We start from the raw sequence: 22,012 nt of genomic DNA, 5'->3' as shown, positions 1-22,012 counted from the left end.
AGCTAGCAGGAGAGCCATAGGAAAGGCTCTAGAAAGGCAAGGATTGGAAACTGTGTTCTTTGTTAATGATAATACAAATAAACGCACAAACGGTGACTTGGCTGGACTTGGATCATTTTTCCCTGCGAAAGATTCCCTATCTGGTGCATAAGCGGCAGTTTAGTTTGAAGGTAATTTTCTTTTATAGATTATAGGATTTTGGCCACTACACAATATCTCTTGTAACTTTGGTACAATCATTAAATACAATTAACTATACACCCTTATATCCTGAAACTCCCTTTGAAAACGTGAGGTAAAGCCATACCACTTAAAATCTAACTTCCTTTGACAGAGAAGGCTTAACAACAGCACACAGCCACAGAAAAACACACACTGGTTCACCTGTTTCTGTCACCAGATTTGATACACTTTTCACTTCTGATTTAGTTCCAGCAGCTCTAATATGGCATCCATTAGCACCTGTGCAATACCTTTCCCTTTTAATATCTCAGCGTGGTAGAATGGCCAGATCAACCTCTCAGAGTGACCCTTCGCTCCACGCTTTCTCCCTTCTACCTATCAAATTGATGAGAATTAGGTGCCACTCCTCCAGCCGTGCCTGTCTCCTCTTTAATTGGCGTTTGATATTCTGCGGTTGTCATTTCAATAGGGAGAACAAGGGGATGCCATTCATTGTGGCTCCTGTAAATGGAGAGGGGGGTAAGTGTCACTCAGTCTGATAGCTCTGTAATGTGTTTTGGGTTACAGACACTCCTGAGCCGTCTGTCATTTAGCTTAACCCTCCATTTTTTCCCCTATTCAGGGGACTGAGATTTCATTTAACCACCCCATCCATCAGTGAAATGCTGTCCTCTTAAACCTTTCACTTATAAGCCGAATGCTTTTCCTGGACGTCGAAAGGTATAGGTAAAAAAAAATGGAAATGTTGTCACTCTGCCAAACACATCACTGCTCAGATATTAGATCATAATACATTTGAACTAAACTTTATATTTTTGAAGAGCAAATGAAAGTCTTCAAGGAAGTATTCCATTTCAAAGAAGCCAGTTGAGTGGCGGGGGAGGTAAGCAATTGAAAAATGAGAATGTAGTATTACAGCTGCACATAGTTTTTCATACTGCAACTTGGTGGCAGACCATATTTCAGCACCAGTTCCAACACAGAGATGGAGTATATTTGCCACTTATGCAGCCTACCACCCAAACTAGCCCCCCTCCAAAGCAGCAACCCTCAAAACACTGGCATCGTGCAAACCATTCCAACCTGGATTACAACACCTATGAGAGAATGCCCATGGACAAACTGATCACCACAATGGTTGGCCTCATCAACAATGAGTTGGCCTACAGCAGGGGTAGCCAACACGGTGCCTGTGGGCACTTGGTCGCCCGCAGGGGCAACATGAGTCACCCGCAGGGCATGTTATAAAAATAGCACTAGTCACCATGGAGCTCCGTCTAAAATCTCCTCACACATACAATCCATTTGTCCGGGGCGCTCAGAAAAGCGCCCCAGCAATTACAGCATTCAACCAATCGCTGACTGTTGCTACCCTGAAAATAGCATAAACAGAAATAAATTCAGGCAATCAGCGTCCTTAGATCTGTTGGCAGAAGGGCGACAAATTCAGCGCCCAGGGCAGTGGGAACACTTGCTCTATGAGGTGCTGCTGCTGCTGCATGATTTCCGCCCCATGTAGCGAGGGTTTTCAGGTACCAACATTCAGAGTGCATTTTCGACTTCTGATCACTTTGCTGGGAGAAATGTTTCAAAACCTGTAAACTTATTCTGAAGTGTTTCTGCTGATTCATTCTCCGCGTCAGCAGTTTCTGCCGTCAGAACAACAGTAACACGTTTGTCTGAGGCAAATGAACACACACAAACTGTGTGCTCCCAATCCCAGCAGTGTTTTAAATTCACCAGAATGCTTATTTTTCTTATTAGGCAAACACACACATACAAACTGTGTGCTCCCAATCGCAGCAGTGTTTTAAATGGTACATAAATCCAAGTCATTACTAAAATAAAAATACAGTTTTATTTGTATCTAAAAAAAGTGTCACCCATTGGAAGCAGTAATAAGTAAAAAAACATTTTCTTATATGTACCCTATTAAATGCATATGCATTATTTAGAGGATAACTGCAAATGCATATTATTCAGAAAGATGATATCAAACAAGTAGCTCTCCATGCAGTTTTTATCCTTCAGGTAGCTCTCTGTGTCAAAAAGGTTGGTGACCCCTGGCATACAGGAAGGAGGTCCAGCAACTGGCAAAGCGGTACTTTTAGTAATGATGCTAATTGCATTTAGCTGGTAACTTCTTTAAAAAAAACTTTTTCTTAACTAATGTTTTGAATTAAGTACTTTTACTTGTCTTGAGTATAAGTTAGCATGGCATTTCAAGATTTACTTAAATAAATGTTCTGAACAAATGAACATTAATAATTGGGCCATGATCTTCCTCTATCAAAGCCCAGACTGATATTGCACTCTATCCAAAGCAAACCATTAAACAGCTATTTGAGCGTATCTTGAGCTATCAAATTATATGTTATAAAGTGAGCTAGAGGAAGTTTTCACCTCTCCATAGCTTGTCCATATGTGTATTAATTCTTCTCTATCATTATTTAAATGTATCTTAAACTAAAAAGCAGTCCGAGCAAGTTAATTTACATAATGTCATGTATTGTCTTGTTTAGCTTCAGGGATTTGCAAGGGCAATCTAGTATTACATCATATGCAAATAAATTACCATAATTGTCATAAAGCACAGACATTCTCTTTATATGCTATATGCTTCTATTTGAGTCTGAGTGAGAGTGAGAGTGGTGGTGTCAATATTTTCCAATTGTAGGTTTCAAGGACCAAACCTATATGGAAGTTTCTCTAGGCCCATTATATTTAGATCACTACCTATTGATCACATTGTAAGGCGTCAACAGTTACGGTATCTTGTGATCACAACCTAATTATCCCATTAACTCTAGATAAGAATCCTTGCCAGAGTCGTTTAATTTGGACATTGTCTAAGTTCAGTCAGAGACACTTGGTGTCAAGGTATTGACCAGTAATAGCAAATGATTATACACTTACATTTTGTGAAATGTGCTCTGCTCTCTCAGGGAGTCCTCAAAGAATCTGAGAAGCAACGATGAATCTGCTGGAATTCCTAATCCATGCTCAAACATACATTTTAAATTGTAACGCACACACACAAAAAAAGTCATCATGATGTGTTCTAGTATTATTTTGTAGAGTGCGCTAAGAAACTTGACAAAAGTGAAGTGTAATAAATAATCTAAAATTTTATTTTTGTATCTATACCAAATTGAAATAAGAGATGGAACAAAGACCTAATTTTCCTATTCATTTTAGATCTACACAGCATATAAGACCTAACCTCCTCCCTCCCTAACTTTCTGGACCCCCTACAGTTTGTCGAAAGAGCAAACAAGATCACAGATGATTGCATCGCCCTCACCCTCCACACTGCCTTCTCTCACCTGGACCAGAGGAACACACACAGTATGTGAGAATACTGTCCATTGACCATAGTTCAGCTTTCAACACCATTGTGCCCTCCAAGCTTGTCAACCAGTTCAGGAACCACCGGCTCAGCAGCTGGGATTGGATGCTAAATCTCCTGAAAGGCAGACCCCAGGCAACGTGGTTGAGAAAACATCACATCCTCCACCCTGATCCTCAACACAGGAGCCCCTCAGGGCTGTGTGCTCTGCCCTCTCCTCTACTCCCTGTTCACACAAAAGTGTGTGGCCCAACACAGCTCAAACACCATCATCGAGTTTCATCAGCATGATCACTGAGAGCCACGAGACAGCGTACAGAGAGGAGGTCAGAGCCCGTTATCTTGGTGTCAGGATAACAACCTCCATCTCAATGTCAGCTAAATCAAGGTGTTGATTGTGGATTGCAGGAAGAAACAGAGAGGGGCACAACCCCATCACCATCAACAGGACTACTGTGGAGAGTCAGCAGCTTCAGGTTCCTTGGTTCCTTCCTCACATCATTGAGGACCTGCATGGACTCATCACACAAACACCGTCACCAAAACAGCTCGACAGCAGCTCCTCTTCCTCCGCAGGCTGCAGAGGTACAACATGGACTCCAGGACACTCAGTAACTTCGACAGGTTGCACCATAGAGAGCATACTGACCGGCTGCATCACAGCCTGGTATGGCAGTTGCACCGCCCTGAACCATAATCAGAATCAGAGGTACTTTATTTATCCCAAACTGGGACATTTTTGCATTGCAGCAGCGAAATACAAAGAGAAGCAAAACAAATACAAATAATTAGAATTAAAAAATAAAGTAAAAATAAAAATGAAATATGCAAATGTACAAAATGGCAATAATAATATAGTGTAAATGTACAATGTGTGAAGGAGTGCATGTTAAGTCCAGTTTACAGAGAGGCTATGGAGCAGTGAGTTGTCTGCCAGCCAGAGGAATTATTGTACAGAGTTATTGCAGTGGGCAGGAATGTTCTCCTGTACCTGTCCTTGTGACAGCGGAGACTCTTCAAACGGTGGTGACTAGTAGGTGATGAGACAGTTTAATCCCACAGGCCATAAAACTACTTAACGCCTGAGCTTTTTTATTATGTTTTATGTCTTGTTATTGCATTGTTGAGGAAAATGTGATCCAACTACACCGTATTTGTGTATATGAGAAATAGAAAATAGTTATTATTATGATTAATAAACATTTATTTTATTTATCTTAAAAATATTTTTGTATCAACCAAAGTAATAGATTATCTACAGAGCTGATATATGTTCTCTGGTTTTATTGAGAAGATTTTTATTGAATTTGTACAGGATACCTACAGCGAGATGCAGCTGCCAGCTGAGATCAGTCATTCAGGAGGATGTTTGACAGGGGTGCACATCGCTCCCAAGCCCAGGAATGGGTACAGGCAGACTAAAAATCACATGGGGAGCTAGGGAACCTTTTTGTTTCGTTTCCACCATGTTCCTGTCAGCAGTCAGCACTGTAAAAGAGCCCAACGGGACCTGTCAACGTCTGTCAAAAAGTGCACACAGGAAAGAAGCCAATGCCTCACTCAGTTTAGCAGAGAAATTGGAAAGCTACACACATTTGCACTATTTAACTCAAATGACTGCACCTTTTTGCAGGCCAGCACATACAGCACTTTCTCCCACTCAACAATACTCAGCCAAGTGTTGCACTAGCCTAACATGGGAGGCAACAGAAAAATATTTTTTTTAATGAAGTCTATAGTTTGACTTGGAAATACAAATCGTTTTAGCTTTTTACACTGCCATTTAATTTGTTTAAGCATCAATTCTGAAATTCTTTCAATTACATACTGCCCTGTATGTAATTTTTTTACTACTACTTAATAAACAGTTTAGTATCTTGAAATTATGCTCAAATTAGATGATTCCGGATTCCTCTACGTCCACTGCCAGATATTGTAGAAAGCTAGGGTTAACATTTTGTCAACTTTTTGTTGGCAGAATTGGTATGTAGTAAGATTTTGGTCTGGCGACAGGGTTGTTTTTGTCATTGATTAAATCATTAAAATCTGAAGGCGGCAGTGCTGTAACAAGCATGGCCTCAATTTTAGAGAACCTAAACTGGGCTTTGGTTTCCCAGCACTACTTCACTGTTGTACATTTTTTTCCCATGTGTTGTTTGGTTTTATTCATTAAGATTTATTTTATATATGCCTGATTAAGCTGTAGTGCTTTGCGCATGTTGGGCAGACCAACACATACTGTTAAGTATGTTCAGTGTCATATTTGATTAATTGCGCTTGAACTGCGTCACAGTATGCAAGTGAAAGTGTTTTAACGTTAACTTGGTGCTTCTACAGGCGCTACAACACTCAAGTCATTATCAGTGCGTTAACCTATAGGCACTTAGTTATTTTTTACTAGAATAAATAAGGAGAAGAATTAATATCAACCCTGTGACTGCATTTGAAAGTTTTGCATGTTGGAAATGGCCCAAGATCAACCTCTCAGCATGAATGTTATATGTCTTCAATATGAGCTTCAGTCAAGACAGCAATGCTGAGCTTCCCTGTGAACTCAATCTATATACAGTACATTTCTTCTGTCTTTGTCTAAATGGCTTTGTTTCCAAACTCCCCATCTCTCCATCATATGAGAATAACTCAATTGTGGATTGCAAAGCAGCAGGCATTTAACGTCTTCTGAATAGCTGCCAGCCATTTCATATGAGATTTCCACACAACAGAAGAAAAGCCTGGCCTTTTCTTCTGTTGTGTGTGTTTCTTCTAGATGCTGTGTGACTCCTCAACATTCTGCCTATTAAGCCCTAGCAGGATTCCTGAAGCCAATGCTCACTTCCAAACAAGACTTACTGTATTTCTGCACATACAGCCAGATACTGTACTGCACGACTAACTTTTCTTTTATCCGTTTGCACAACAGCCAACTGAATACATTCCTTATGACTGTCTCTATGAGGAACTGAATCCCAAAGAAACATTTTAGCAAAATGTGATCCAAAAACCAAATTACGGATATATAGATATATATATATATACAGCCATGGAAGAAATTCAGAGACCACTTCAGCATTATCGTTTTCTTTTGTTTTATTATTTATAGGTATGCCTTCGAGTTAAAATGCCCCAATATATATATATACAGTATATGTTTGTCTCAGTGGGTATGCTGAACTTCTCTTCAGCTTTGAATACAAGAAAAAATGTGGATGGAATCACTGCCACAGACGTTGTCCTTAAAAATGCAACAAAGTGGCAAATCAATAAGCTTCTGGCACCATTCTATCTTAATGGACAAAGTTGCTGTAGACGAGCATGGAGCCAAGGAGAAAATATATTCTGAACTGCAAGTGGGGCAGCCATATGCAACCGAAAGAGAGATGCTGACCGTGGCCCGACTGCAGGGCGGAAAGACTGCACCTGAGGTTGCCTAGACTGCAGCTTCTTGCGTTGATTCACTTAATTATAAAAATGAAAGCAAAATCTGTTTTCATCTTCCTCATTGTCGGCAGCTGCTATCAAGCTGAAGTGTGCAACGCTCTTTCAGTTACGCATGGCTTTACCTTAAGTTTGTTTATGAGATTGCTCCCACCAACATTCAAAGACAGATATCAGGTAACGTAAATATTATTATTATTATTATTATTATTATTATTATTATTATTATTATTATTATTATTATTAGTATCTTACCGACACTATATACCTAAGATATAGGCCACTAGTAATATGTTTTGGCACTATATAGAAAAAAATTACCTTGCTTTTTAGGCATACTGTACCTTCCTGAAAGGAATAGCCTGCACCCTGAGGCCTGGTGTTCTCTTTTGTTGAGGTGAATAAAGGCCCTGTACATTACCATAAAGCTTTTACGCTCTTGATGATGATTAATTGTTGTGAAATAGTGTACCTGTACATAACATCACTACATAATCCATGGCAACAGTGAAATTCACAAAGATAGCCCTTTCAGGTCGCTAGCCAATGGCCACTCAGTAACTATTCAGAGCAGTTAATGAGGATTTGAGCAAACATGTTTGGGATGATTTTATATCCTAGGCCTACATTTATGAATACAGGAAGAATTGACATGAACACTTAACAGGAACACTTGGCAAAAAAGACTAATGACACTGCTACTACTTTTTACTTTACTTATACTAAGTTAACTACTGCATTATGCAGAATAATATTTGAAAACGTGGAATCTAATTTTTGCCAAGGCTAATGTGATATTATCAAGGGAACGAATGGAAGAATGCCTTAAGGTTTATTGTGATAGTCAACGTTACTACAACATAAAAGTTCAATTGGTCAGTGATTGACAGTACATTCACTCAAGTAGTGTGCTTAAGTATACATTACAGGTGCTTATACTTTTCCTGAGTATTTCCATTGTACTATTCACTCCATTACATTTGTCTTACAGCTTTAGTTACTTTTCATATCAACATTTTTCATACCCTTCCTGTTGTGTTGATGCATTTACAAATGTCTTCATTTTGAATGTTTGTGATGAACTGGATTAAGTGTTTCTTTATAGGTTGAAAAAAACCCTCCTAGTTCTTAAGCTCAATTATTTAAAAACCCTCTTCAATTAGCTGGAAAATGTTTTGTCACCAAGGTAAAATCAAGGCTGTTTTTCTCAGCTCATGAAGGTTGAATTTTGTGAGATATGTGTTTTTCACAAGACAGGGATGCTACAAAAATACTACGGTGAGCTTAAACTACCCAACAATAAATAAAGTAAGTTAGTTAAAATCAGCTCAGTCATTATGATGTACAGATGTAAAATGCAACATACACATTAATTCAGCAGTAAAAAGCATCCTGTAAATAGTAAAACACTGACAGGGACAATTTTACTGCATTTTACTTTTGAAACTTTAATACATTTTGCTGATAATACTCACATACTTTTACTTAAGTAAGGTTTTAAATGCAGGCCTTTTACTTACAGTAGAGTACTTTTACTGAACTTAAGGAGAGGAAAAACCTCATCCAATTTGGTTTATGCCCATTTACAGTACCAAATTTAGTGGAAAGTTAGACTCAGGCCTAACCGTTAAATGCATTATTTCAGGCAGGAGGCGGGAGCTTTGAAATCATTCAATCTACACTAACGTAAATTGGCGGTAGCATTTAGCAGCTAACATTAACAGTGCATGCAGACTAAAGTCGAATATGGATTTTAAAAAGTTGCAGCAAGGCCGCTGCGTTTTATTCTCTGCAACAGATAACGTTAATCTGATTGACTACGGCTAAAGTTACCACTACAATAACGGTTTTAACGTTACAAGATTAATACAAATCTGCAATACTTTTATCATTAATATAGCTAGTTAGATACACTTAATGTAAACCTAACGTCACAAATATTCTACCTGCTAACGTTAGCATTTTTAGTTTGGTTATAAAAATGAACACAAGAAGACATCTATGAATATTCAGAATTATTCACTTGGTGTCTACTTACCTAACGTTACTGTCCTGCAGAGAAATGTCGACATCTTCTTCGATTGTATAGCTTCGATCTGAAATAGGGCTTTGACTTTTGCCGAAAAATCATATTCGAAGTTCGTTTGTTTATTAATATTAAAGTTCGAATGTATTCGAATATTTATTAATAATATTTTGACCATTAAATGTCTTCAGTAAGACCAATATTAGTATCACACTTCAGTTCGATGTTCTGTCCACCAGAGGGCAGTGTATCAGTCAATGGCGGGTGTCCGTAATATGTACAACATTAGTGTGGGTCCCACATATGACAGTTAACGCTCCATCGGAAATACATGAGCTTACAGGAACCTTTCGTGACGTGCACCTAGTCAGTCAATGATGCTTTCGGAAGAAAAACACAGTCACTTGTTTTGGTTTTTTTAATTGTATTATTATCAGACTCTGGATTAAACACAAACAGTTTTATCCACTGTTCTCATCAAAAATAAATAAAAAAATAAGCCAGTCAGGCTAAGTAGGCTACTGAAAAGACAAAATAAATAAAGGTAGGCCCTAATAGGCTATTCAAAACAAGCACACCCTACCTTATGGCCAGCCATTACTGACATTGTTAAGCGATCTGACCGCAATTACCAAAAATAAAGGCACTTTGTGAATGTAGAACACCTTGAGAACACGTCGAGATACAGGGCAATCAAACATGTAGCCTAGGGCTAAATTAGAACTCGTCGCCATTATGGGCTATCTGGCTGCAGAATTTTTTAAGTTGTTCGCCAAAAACACAAGGTGATTCACATTTTCTGGCTCAAGAGAAGAGCGTTGCTTTGTGACTATGTTTCCCGCGGTGGAAAATACTCGTTCCGCCCTCACGGATGTCCCGCATATTGCCAGGTAGCTGCGTGCCAGTTTAGCGAGATGGGGGTACTTGGGGCTTCTCTCCTTCCACCAGGACAGCGGGTTGCTGTCAGACGGGGGTGGGAGCTCACTGTCGTAGGCCATCATTTCTCTTAGGAGCACATCTTCACTCGGTCTGGCTGTTAAGAATCAATTAGTTTTTGTTAAGGTGTTGTTTAGGCTACATTTTATACGAACTTTTTATATTTCCAATGTAGGTAAGAGTTTGAGTTGTTATGAAAGGCACTCGATAATTTAAACGTTTTGTATAATTTATTATTGATAATAACATCATTATTACCTCCTGCTCCTGCCGAATTTTGGCAGTACACATCGCCAAAGAGGTCCCCCATCGCGCTAAGTGCATTCTTTTCCTTGCGCTGCCCCCTAGGGTCGCTAGTCGTGGCGTTCTCATCTTGGCCATCCTCTTCGCATGTCTCCTCGCTGACCTCTGCAAGCTCCCTCTGAACCTTATCTCGCACTGCCTGCCGCGACTCTTGTTCTAAATGAACCAGTCGGTGAAAACGCGGGTCGAGGTAGCTGGCTGTGTTCAGTAGCAAGAATGCATGTTTGTCGGGGCCATATCGCGTCTTCAGATCAGTTGACATCATGGTTTTCATCTCCTTTACTCCTGCCGGGTCATCGGTGGAGGGCTTCAGTTGGGTCAGAAGCACATACTGCAGGGGGAGGACCGCTGATGCTGTTGGGTAGTTTTCTGTTGACAGCGCCTGGGTGGCTACTTTGAAGGGCCTCAGCACGTCTTTCACCTGTGGGACAAACACACAATTAATATTAACTTATCCTAGCGCCACTAGTTAGATAGCTAGCGCAATTAGGTGTCGTTACAAAAACAAAAAAAACACACAAACTTAGCTAACGTTAACTAGCCTTACGTGTTACTACGTTTGCAACAGTAATATTAACAACATTAGGGACATAATATTATTAGACCTAACAATATAGCCAACGTCACTGACCTTCTCCATTAGCGTCCACTCCACACTGGTGAGCTCCAGACGGCTGAGTTTCTTCTCCATAATCACTGCTGCAACCGGGGCTTGTTGATCAGCTGCTCGACAGATCATATCGTATGTACTATTCCAGCGGGTGGGGCAGTCGTTGATGAGCTGGATTGGTTTCATACCAAGGAGCTTTTGCTTGGCCTCCAGGAGGTAGCTGTCTGTAGGGGAGTGCTTAAAATGCTGAGCGGCAGCCTTGAGGCGACTGACTGATGTTGCAACGGAACGCTGTGCAAGCCCTTTTCTCGCTGCCAGATTAATTGTATGAGCCATGCACGGGATATCAGTGATCCCCAAGTGCCTCTCTACAGCATTTACATAGTTGTGTGCATTGTCTGTAGTGATGGCAAGCACAGACTCAAGCTCTATGTGGTACTCTCGTAGAATACTGCCGATGCATTCTGAGACATTCGCTGCTGTGTGAGCAGTTTGAAGCTCAGACGTGTCCAGGACTACATATCTCATCTCCCAGTCCTCGCCGATGAAATGGGCTGTTACCGTAACATATGACTCAGTAGCCAAAGAACTCCACCCGTCAGTTGTCAGTGCGAGGTTTTCACCCTGAAGCATTTCCCTTATGCCACCCTTGGTTGTGTCGTACAGCTTCGTTATTTTATTATTCATGGTCCTGTAGCAGGGGATCTTGAACCTTGGCTCTAGCACGTGGACGAAAGCTAGAAACCCGCTCCCATATATTAAGTTAATGGGCCTCATATCCTCACAAACAAACCGTGCCAGCAAATCTGTCGCTTTGTTTTGACGGGCATAGGGTAGGCCTCGTGGTGATAGCATGGAGTCGATTCTGACCTGCCTCATCCCCGATCCCTCCCCCTCCTCCGCTTCCAGCTTGCCGGGATGAAGTGTTGACAGGTGGGCTCTCAAATTGCTGGTCGTCGTGTGGTATACGAGTTTGGTCCTACATATTTTACAGATTACTTTGTCCTTACTCAGGATTTTCCCCTCTTTCGTCGGGAACCCAAAGAAGCGCCACACATTACTTTTTAAATGGTCAGGGGTGTGGATTTCGACCTCCTCATCAGGCGTAGTTGTCGTTGGCGCGGCCATTGTTTTAGAATATTGTTTTAAAATAAGCGCGATTGCGCGAACCAGGAGGATGCCAACGTCATAGGTCTACAGGAGCCCAGATGACCAATAATAGCCTTGATAATGAGCTCGCGGTTTTACTTCACCAGGCGTGAAAAAAACCTTGGAATCTGAATTGAAAACAACACTAATAAAAAATAATTCCCATATAGGTTCGAATATTAAGGGCTCCCTAAAATTCGTTCGAATTTCTTTATTTTTTTAAACAATCGAATTATATTCGAACAACGAAGTTCGAGGTCAAAGCCCTAAACGTGAATATGAAAATTCAGCGATTTTGGATCAAAATAATGTAAAACTGGTGAAATTAAAAGGAAAATAACTTTATAATACAAACAACTGGATAAATATGATCATTAAATTTATTTCTTCATTTTGCTTTTCATGATGACAGGTGAGGCACGGCCTCACCTGCCTCCCCTCACCGCACGTCACTGCACCAGGGTCATATCCAAGACGGCTCGACAGCGGCTCTTCTTCCTCCGCAGGCTGCGGAAGTTCAACATAGACTCCAGGATACTCTGCAACTTCTACACGTGCACCATCGAGAGTATCCTGACTGGCTGCATCACCGCCTGGTATGGCAGTTGCACCCCCCTCAACCGTAAGACTCTACAGAGGGTGGTGAAAACTGCTCAGCACATCACCAGGACGGAGCTGCCATCCATGGAGGACCTCTACACTCAGCTGTGTAGGAAGAAGGCCGGTAGGATATTAAAGGACCCCCATCACCCCAGCAACAATCTGTTCTGTCTGCTGCCGTCTGGCAGGCGGTACCGCAGCATCCGGACCAAGACCACCAGACTCAGGGACAGTTTTATACCACAGGCTATAAGACTGCTGAACTCCTGACCTCTGTGAATGTCTACTCACATCTGTTTATAGTACACACATACATATATATATATATATATATATATATATATATATATATATATTATATACATTTGCCATACATATCTGTTTATAGTACACATATCTATATATTATACATATCTGCCATATACTGTACATCTGTTATACATAATATATGTATCTGTCCATACCTCCTCATTCAACAGTGTAAAGTATTTAAATACTCTCAATGTATTCCACATATGTATATTTCACATCCTCAAATCTTTATTGTTGTTATTGTAAATATTTTTCTCTCTTTTTGCACTATTTTATTTATCTTATTTGCACCATGTATGTTGAGTTGTTGGAGGAGCATGGGACATAAGATTTTCATTGCCAACATATACGTTGTATATGCTGTGCATATGACCAATAAAACCGTGAAACCTTATAAGATATTATACTAAATCTTAATTGACTCTCTTCATAGCCTGATGCAGATTTCATAATGATGAACTGCCAGCCATGTTTTAGTGAGAAAGGGACATCTAAGGAGAGAACTGAGAGGACGATTATCAACTTCCTACAAGATTTCTTGCAGGAGATTGAAATGTCAGGTATGATATACTGTATAGAATGCAGTACACATATGAATTAATGCTTTACAGATTTTAATGCACTGAACACATACCTAATAAATGTTCTTGGATATTTTTTGAGACGAGTTTAAATTGCTTTTCTTAATTTGTGTTATTGAAAATATACATCTATCACAGATGGGGAGCCAGACAGTGCAGCTGATGACAAGGAGCCTCTTGCAGTGGCACACGTGCTCCAGTGGATGACGGGGCAGGCCCATATCCCCATCCTGCCTGATGAAAAGAGACAATTTAAAATAACTTGCAAATTTGACCATGAATGCAGGGAGCGGCTAGGAGACCACCTAGTCTGTTACCCAATTGTGAGTGCCTGCACTCGGACTGTGACTTTTCCAGTCTGGCATCTCAGCACTTACACTGACTTTCAAAGAGTCATGGGGGAAGCAGTGAGATATGGGGGTGGATTCCACCGAGTGTGAAACAACTCACTCTACTCGAACGGAGTATATTATTGTTTAAATATATTTGTTAATGGCATTATGATGAATTCATGCTTTTTTTGTTTTACTTATAAAAGCATGAATTGTTTTGTTGTTAGTTGTTTGTTATTTTCCAGACAAGCAAAAAGGCACATAAGGAGCTGTTGGTTTAGAGTGGTTTTAATCAACTAATGTTCAGGTTAAATTGTCATTGTACACACAGTGCAAAAATGGTGTGTACAAGTCACGGCCATGTGATGGAGAAGGTTCCAGAGGATCCACAGTTCTCTGAAGTTCTTGAAGATCTTCGTCATCCAGGGGGCACAAAACTTCAGGAACCACAACGGCCCCATTTGAGTCTTCTCGTAATATGGCACACTCCCAGTCGATGCCTGGGTCTTGAAGTTCCTAAGGATCCAGGAAAACAATCAAATTAAGTTTTTTACATGAAGCATTTTTGATGTACACTTGTGTAACATTTGATTTTTCAAAAATAAACACAAATGTTACATAAAGGTGATTTTGTTTACCCAAAATTGTTTTATTCTAGAAATTCAAACTACTAGTTTTTGAACAGATTTCTGTTGCCAATAATGTTATAAATCTGTCAGATGTGCCTATCATCACTCAATGCAACAGAACTGTAGGATTTGCAGCCATGAAGCTGGGTTGATCTCAGGAAGAATGAGTATGCAGTTGATGCTCGCAGCATCCAAGTACATGATCTGCATAAAAAACAAATGAAATAGTTTACATCTGCTTTCAGATATGGCTAGCCTTAGAGCTTTTAGTGTTGCATTATACAATAAAAGAAAGATAGGCACGTCCTACATCTTTACACATAGCGTTTCAATAGAACCATCAACAGGTTTTGGCATTTTATATATATATATATATATATATATATATTAAAATAGATCAACTTGGTATAGTTTACAAAATATACACTTTTTGATCAAACTAACGATAAGAACGACATGTCTTAAGCAGCGGATTATGATTTCATGCAAATGTCAGCTATGTCGCTGTGTGGACATTGAGATCTTCATACAATGCATTTTAAGCTCAAATTGTACAATCAAAATAATCTACATTAAGCTAAGAACATTGATGATTCCCCACAAGACATGTTTTAACGTGTATATAATATAATCTATAAATAAGCAAGTAAGTTTTATTTCATAAGTATAACTGCTGGACACAAGAGGCCTAGCACTTTGAGCAAAATTTTTACCGCAAACTTGCACTATAGTTAGCCTAACTTTATAAAGAAGGCGTAATCGCTTGTTTGCCATGGGTCGGGTCGGGACGGGACAACATTGTATTCAAAAATATTTATATAGGACTTTTTAATGTGTGATTTTATAAAGGTGCACGCAGGGCTGGACTGGCTATCTGGCGTACCGGGCAAATCCCGCCAGGCCCTCCAACGTTTTGGGCCTTCCCAGGGCCGGAAACAAAACATACATTATATATATTATATTTTTTATTGATTGCGACGGTAAAAACATGACACATCGTGGCCCATTGGATGCTTCTCTTGAGGCACATTTGGCTAGTCCAATGAAATTCCTTGGTTCTCGAAGGCCCGCCCCTCCCTAGAGGCCCTCACTTGACCCAAGTCATCACCTCAAATTTTGTAAGCGAATGGTGGAGGATAGAGAGGTCGCGAGATGGAGAAACAAAAGAGTGGCCATGAGAAGCGAATGGAAAAGAGAAAGCAAAAACTTAAAGACGACGCAGCAAAATGTGCAAAATCACCGACTTCAAACCTCGGGTTCGGGCGGTGGGGCCGCCGGTACAACGACAACGAGCGCACAGGTGGTGGAGAATGTAGAGGAGGAGGAGGCGGAGGAGATGGTGGTTCGAGCCGGGGAACCAGAGGAGGAGGAGACGGAGAGACGAGAGTCACGAGACGTGACCCAGCAGGGAGAGATTGAGGTTAGAATTCAGCTCAACACACCCGCTAGCTAGCCAATGCAGTGTAGCTATTCACCGCTTCGGCGTTTCGTTTCCCATTTATTGCCTGAAACCGAGACCAAGTTGTCATCCTGACTTTATCAAATCAGTCACAAACATGTACCCATTTGATATATTTTCATGCACTTCTCTTGTAATGTTGCACCAGCATATATAAATCTTCCATTTGTCGAGCTGTTACAAGGTCATGTGATGTGTTTGAAGTTATGCTAGTGCCGTCCCGTCTAGAAATACCTAGCTAGCTAGGCAGATTAGCTATTCACTGCTTCGGCGTTTTTCCCATGTATTGCCTGAAACTAAGACTAAATGTGTCGCCCCCACTCTCTCAAATCAGTCACAAATATGTACCGATTTATTTTCGTACACCTTTCTTGTATTGTTTTGACAGCTTATAGAAATCTTCCATTTGTCTTGAGCTGTCAGCTGTCACAAGGACGACATGTGCTGTGTCTTGTAGTGCGTGTTAGTTATGGCATCCCCCCTTTCACTTTCTCAAATCCAACAAATATCTTATTTCTACTCTACTGCTTGTCGTGTCTTGTGCAACTGTGATTTTATACAAAATTTATTTTTGTAATATTTTCCTTCTGTAATGGCATGCCACGTCATTATCAAGACATCTCGTATTATCTTAAGTGTTCTGCCTATTTGCACGGTAGATGGATAGGTAAGAAGCTGACTAGCCGTGCTACTGTTTAGGAATAGCTGATAGCTGATAGCTACGCGCTCACTCCAATTTGCATGACATGTAAAAACATGGTATATTAGCTTTGTTGTTGGCAATGTGTATCTGATATTTTAATCGTGTCTTTATGAATTGCATTTTCCTGTGGTGGTCATGGATAGGCTATCCTACCATTCACCACGTTGTGTTCTGGAAAGCATTAAAGCAATGGATGTTTCAATTTCTTCATGGTTGAGACAACGCAGTTGGATGTTTCAAGGCGTATTGTACACGGAACTTTAACAAGTTATGTTGGAAGCCTAAGCAATAAGAAGCGGTCACTTGGTTTTGCTGTGGTGAAAAAAATGACGAGTGTCCCCCAAAAAAACACTGTTAGACATAATGACTAGCTTACGCTCTTTTGATCTGTCTCAAGTTGCATTACAGTTTATGCCTAGACAACTAGAAACGTTTTGGTGGGGGGCGGGATTCCATTCAGTAAGCTATATATATAAAAATGGCGCTTGGCCCTTGGGTGATCAAAAGTGCCCGGGCCCTTTTCAGATGCCAGTCCAGCCCTGGGTGCACGTGATACCAACCTTTTGTTGAATTTCGCCAGCCGTCTTCTCTGCACTAAGGCACAGCTTTCACGCTTCCAGGGATGATATCGCTGATGGAGACATGTGGTGTGCACGGAGGGGAGGGGCTGTGTGTGTGTGCAGGCTATGTGAGAGAGACGCGTGACTGACAGAGAGACAGAGGGAGAGCAGGGAAAGGAAATGCAGCTTAACGAATACGATGCGTATTTTTTAAATAGCGTTAAAAAAAAAAAAAATAACGAAACGCAATGTGTGGCGGCCGGTGATGAATCTGTGGCGCACCGCCACAAATTAGTCTATGTGTGGGAAACACTGGTACAACACACCCTAGTTCTGTGATCCTTGAGAAGATCCCAGCAGCATCAACCCGATGCATAGAGGCCATCATTCTCCACCACTGTACACGGTGGCCCATTGAAACCAAATGGCCTTGAACCATTCGATAACCAGCATTTGGCCTCTGACTTTTAATACCTGAAATAACGTTGTCAAGTTCTTGGTCATTCATTGTGCTGTATGATCCTCTTATAGATAAGCCAAATTCTTGCATTCTCCTGTAAATCGTTCTTCTTTAAACACAGAGGCATTTTGCAATGCAGGAGACTGGCAGATGTGTATTCAGCAAATGTGTTAGTTTTTCTCTCTCTATCACAATTTTGGGGTGACCAGAACCTGTACAATCTTCGGTTTCCTGTTCTACTATGGGCATAGAGCTTGCATTAATTTCCAACTGGACAACATGATGAAGGTTTCGGATTGCTTCTGTAATCTCTGATACACCTCCTATCTGATCATGGAATGATTCAAACATAATCATCTCATGGCGAGTCAGGAACTCAAAATAATCCACATTTAGTGGTTGCTGGTTTAACGCTGATTGCAGTTTGGTGAAAAGTCTTTCCATTAACTGCTGTCTCAATATGTCCTGTGGGACAGATAAGAGCTCAGATTAGTCAAGAAAAGGGACTCTTTGTTAGTCATATAATGTAGGGTGTGACAAAATAACTAAATAACATTAACATTTTATATCTAACCGATATATTGCCAAAGTTCCTTTTTCAGGCTTTAAATTTATACTACAGCTTTTTTCACAGAACATTAAATTAGCTAGTGTTAGCAACCTACCAAGATGGCTAGTTCACAAGCTAATAATGTACAGACAAACACAAAAACATAATTTCATAAACTTTCACAAGACACAGTATACTACTAAATTAAAAACGACTTACATGTGGCCTTACTGTGACATTTTGGTGTTGCTGTTCATTTGTCTGTTGTGTCAGCTGGGATTGCTAGAGTCAAATTTTCCTTATTCACACTAGGGTGGCCAGACGTCCGGCTTTAGGCCGGACAGTCCGGCTTTTCAATGCCCTGTCAGGCGTCCGGCGCAGCATCAAGCCGGACGCGTATTTGTCCTCCTTCTTGAGGCACTAGGCTTGAAGAGCGGAGTTCTAGAATCTTTGCTGGGACGCAGCACAACGTCCAATGCTGTAACATATCTGTTCTAACAAATGATTGGCTAAGAGCGGTGTCAGATAAATATCTGCTATATCATTGGTTAAAAACGTAAACAAGGCTCCATGTGCTGCCACGTCATACATATGCCGGCTTCTTTGACAGAAAGTTTGCATCATACCAAAACGTAAGACCTCATTCAATCCAGAATGGACGAAAGAGCACGATTTTATATCTAAAACCAGTAGAGACTCCTTTCATGGCTTCTGCACATTTTGTCGTTGTGATTTTGACATAAGCAGTAAGGGAAAAGCTGCCATTGAACGACATGCGGATACGGAGAAGCATAACACTAATAGACGTGCGGCAGGTACCTCTTCAATGAGGACATTTTTTCGTGAAGCCTCGTCGCCCCTGGATAATAAAATAACCGCTGCTGAGCTGTGCAAGGTTTACCATGCTGTAAAGCAACACCAGTCATACAGAAGTGTAGACTGCGGCGTGAAAGTGGACCGGGAGATTTTCAGTGACTCGCCCACAGCTAAAGGGATGACCTGTGGCCGAACAAAAGCCAAGGCATTGTGAGAGAACGTCCTCGGGCCCTATTCTGTACAGTTGCATACCGACTACATAAAAGAAAACAACCTACCCTTTTCCGTGGCAACCGATGCCTCAAATAAAGGAACGACCAAGTGTTTTCCCATTGTGGTAAGGTATTTTCACTTTGATGAAGGCATCCAACATGTCCTGTTGGATTTCTGTAGTGACAGCAACGAAACGTCACAGGCCATAACAATCCAGCTGCTGGCAAAACTTGAGATGTCTGGCTTAGAAGTGAAGAACATGTCTGCATATGCAGCAGACAATGCCAGTGTCAATTATGGCAAACATAACAGTGTGTATCAGAAGTTGAAACTGAGCCAAAAAGATGTGCTCCCTGCAAACTGTTTGGCCCATATTCTGCATAACGCAACCAGATATGCAGCAAACAGCCTTGATTTTGATGTGGAAAATGCTGTGCTGAAGGTTTACAGCCATTTCAGCATATCAGCAAGCAGAACAGCGCAATTAAAGGAATTCTGTGGGTTTGTGGAGGTGGAGGAATGCAACCTGCTGCGGCATGTTGTCACCAGGTGGTTGTCCCTGCTGCCATCCATTGACAGAATCCTGAAATATTGGAAGGCCCTGACCAGCTACTTCCAGAGTGAGGGTGAGGGGGACTGTGCCAGAACTGTGTGGAGATGTTTTGGAGAGGAAAGCAATGAGGTGTCAGAGACATATTTTCTGTTTCTCAGCCATATTCTTAAGGTCTTCTCCGACACGATCGAAGCACTTGAGGCAAAATCCTTCAGCATTACATCAGTGTTTAAGGTAATGACTGAACTAAAACAAAAGCTAGAAAGAAGGATGAAGGACAGGTTCTTTGGGTTTACTGTTAACAGCAAACTGAAGCAGCTGCCCCCTTGCCAGTCAAAAAAATGTGAAGCAGATGCTCTGCTTTTTTATGAAAGAGCAACGAAATACATCAGTGAAAGATATGACTTCTCTGACACAAGCTTTCATAGCAAAGTGGCCAAGCTTGGCCTCAAAACTTCTGTGCCATTTGAAGACTACAGTGCTGCTGTCCAGGCCTGCAATCTGGACATTGATATGGATGGACTGTATGAGGAATATGCCATGGTGGAAGGTTCCTTCAGCTCACCAGAAATGGAAGTTTGCCACAGTGAGGAACGATATTTGAAACTGTTTTCCAAAGCAGATGTACCACTTGTGAATCTCAGGAAGGTCAGCGCCTATATTTTCTCCATCCCATGCAGCAATGCACACACAGAACGTGTCTTTTCAATGATAACTGCATGGAGAAACGAGAGGAATCGCCTGGATGTGGACAGTGTCAAGGCTGAGCTGCAAGTGTGTGTCAATTTCACTTATCCCTGCACAGAGGTGTACAAGAAGTTCATTGAAAACAAAAAACTCTTGGATGCAGCCAGGAAAGAACAGAAGTATTGCAGATAGAAAATCAACTACTTTGGTGAGTACACTAGTCTTATGATTTCACTGATGGGCTGCATGAAATATTTATATTTATTGGGTTGAAAACAATACAGATTTTTGAAGGTTGATAACAGTATTCTTGCTATGTTGTTATTTTTACCAGTCCCTGCAGGATATAAACAGGCCCAGGGGCAGTGGGGGCTTGGAAGCCATGATGTCAGAGGTGCTGTTGTCTCCTGAGCTGCTACAGAGGGTGAATGTGGAGTTTGCCTAAATACAGGTGGACTGCTGTACACACACACACACACACACACACACACACACACACACACACACACACACACACACACACACACACACACACACACACACACACACACACACACACACACATATACAGATGAAGACACTGAAGACAAGTCCCCAAAAGACTGAAGCACTTTAGAAATGCTATACTTTTTGAGTTGTTGAATGTAAATGTTTTTTTCTTACAATCTCCTTTGTTGTTTACATAAAAGGTTATTTATGCTTTTCAAAAAAGCATTTTTGTATTATTATGTATGTTACCTGTTATTTGTTTTTTCCATTTAAGTCCACACATTTTATGCTTTGTGGCACTCTGCACTTTAAAAGATTCATCTCAGTGGTCAGTTTTTGAACACCACAATGTATTGAATAAATACAAATACTGTGAACAAACCCTTTTTGACTTTTCATTCATATTTTTTCCTATTCAGCTACACAAACATCATCTTTAAACCACACAAAATTGTATTGTAAATGAGAGTATACCAGAGTCCTATGTACATCATAGTAATTTATTGATATGCCGCATAATGTCCTCCTTTTCGGTGTTATGGAAATGGTCACCCTAACAACAGCCGATGTCTCAAGATAAGAATAAAGTTGATGTTAATCCTACAGCCCTATAATATAGACAACTAACAAGGTATTTCTGAAATATGAATAATATTATGAATCAATAATAACAATAAAAAAGCTAAATTCCAACAATTTGACATGAAACTAGCGCTAAAATTATGCTACGGGTTGTTAGCTGTTAGCTTAAACTAGCCATAGGCTATAGCAGTCTTTCTCAAAGAGTGGTCCGCGGACCACTGGTGGTCCGTGAGCGACCCCTAGTGGTCCGTGAGTATTTTGGTAAAATGTCACATTTGAAATTAATATATTATAAGTTTAAAGTGTTTCTCAAACTGTCTGAAAATGACTAGTATAGAGTGTAGCATAGATGTAGCGTAGCTTTGTAGGTTCGTAGCTACGTAGGTTACGATCTTACGTCATAAATGATTTGCGCGGTCAATTTGAGCTGTCAACTGACAAGATGGATCATGGCTAAAGACAGGGTCAGGGTCTGACGTGACAGTCAAGGTGCAT

The sequence above is a fragment of the Eleginops maclovinus genome, chromosome 21 (genome assembly GCF_036324505.1).
Source record: "Eleginops maclovinus isolate JMC-PN-2008 ecotype Puerto Natales chromosome 21, JC_Emac_rtc_rv5, whole genome shotgun sequence".
In the NCBI taxonomy this organism is placed as follows: domain Eukaryota; kingdom Metazoa; phylum Chordata; class Actinopteri; order Perciformes; family Eleginopidae; genus Eleginops; species Eleginops maclovinus.
The sequence above is the reverse complement of the archived record's forward strand: the minus strand, read 5'-3'. Positions refer to the sequence as shown.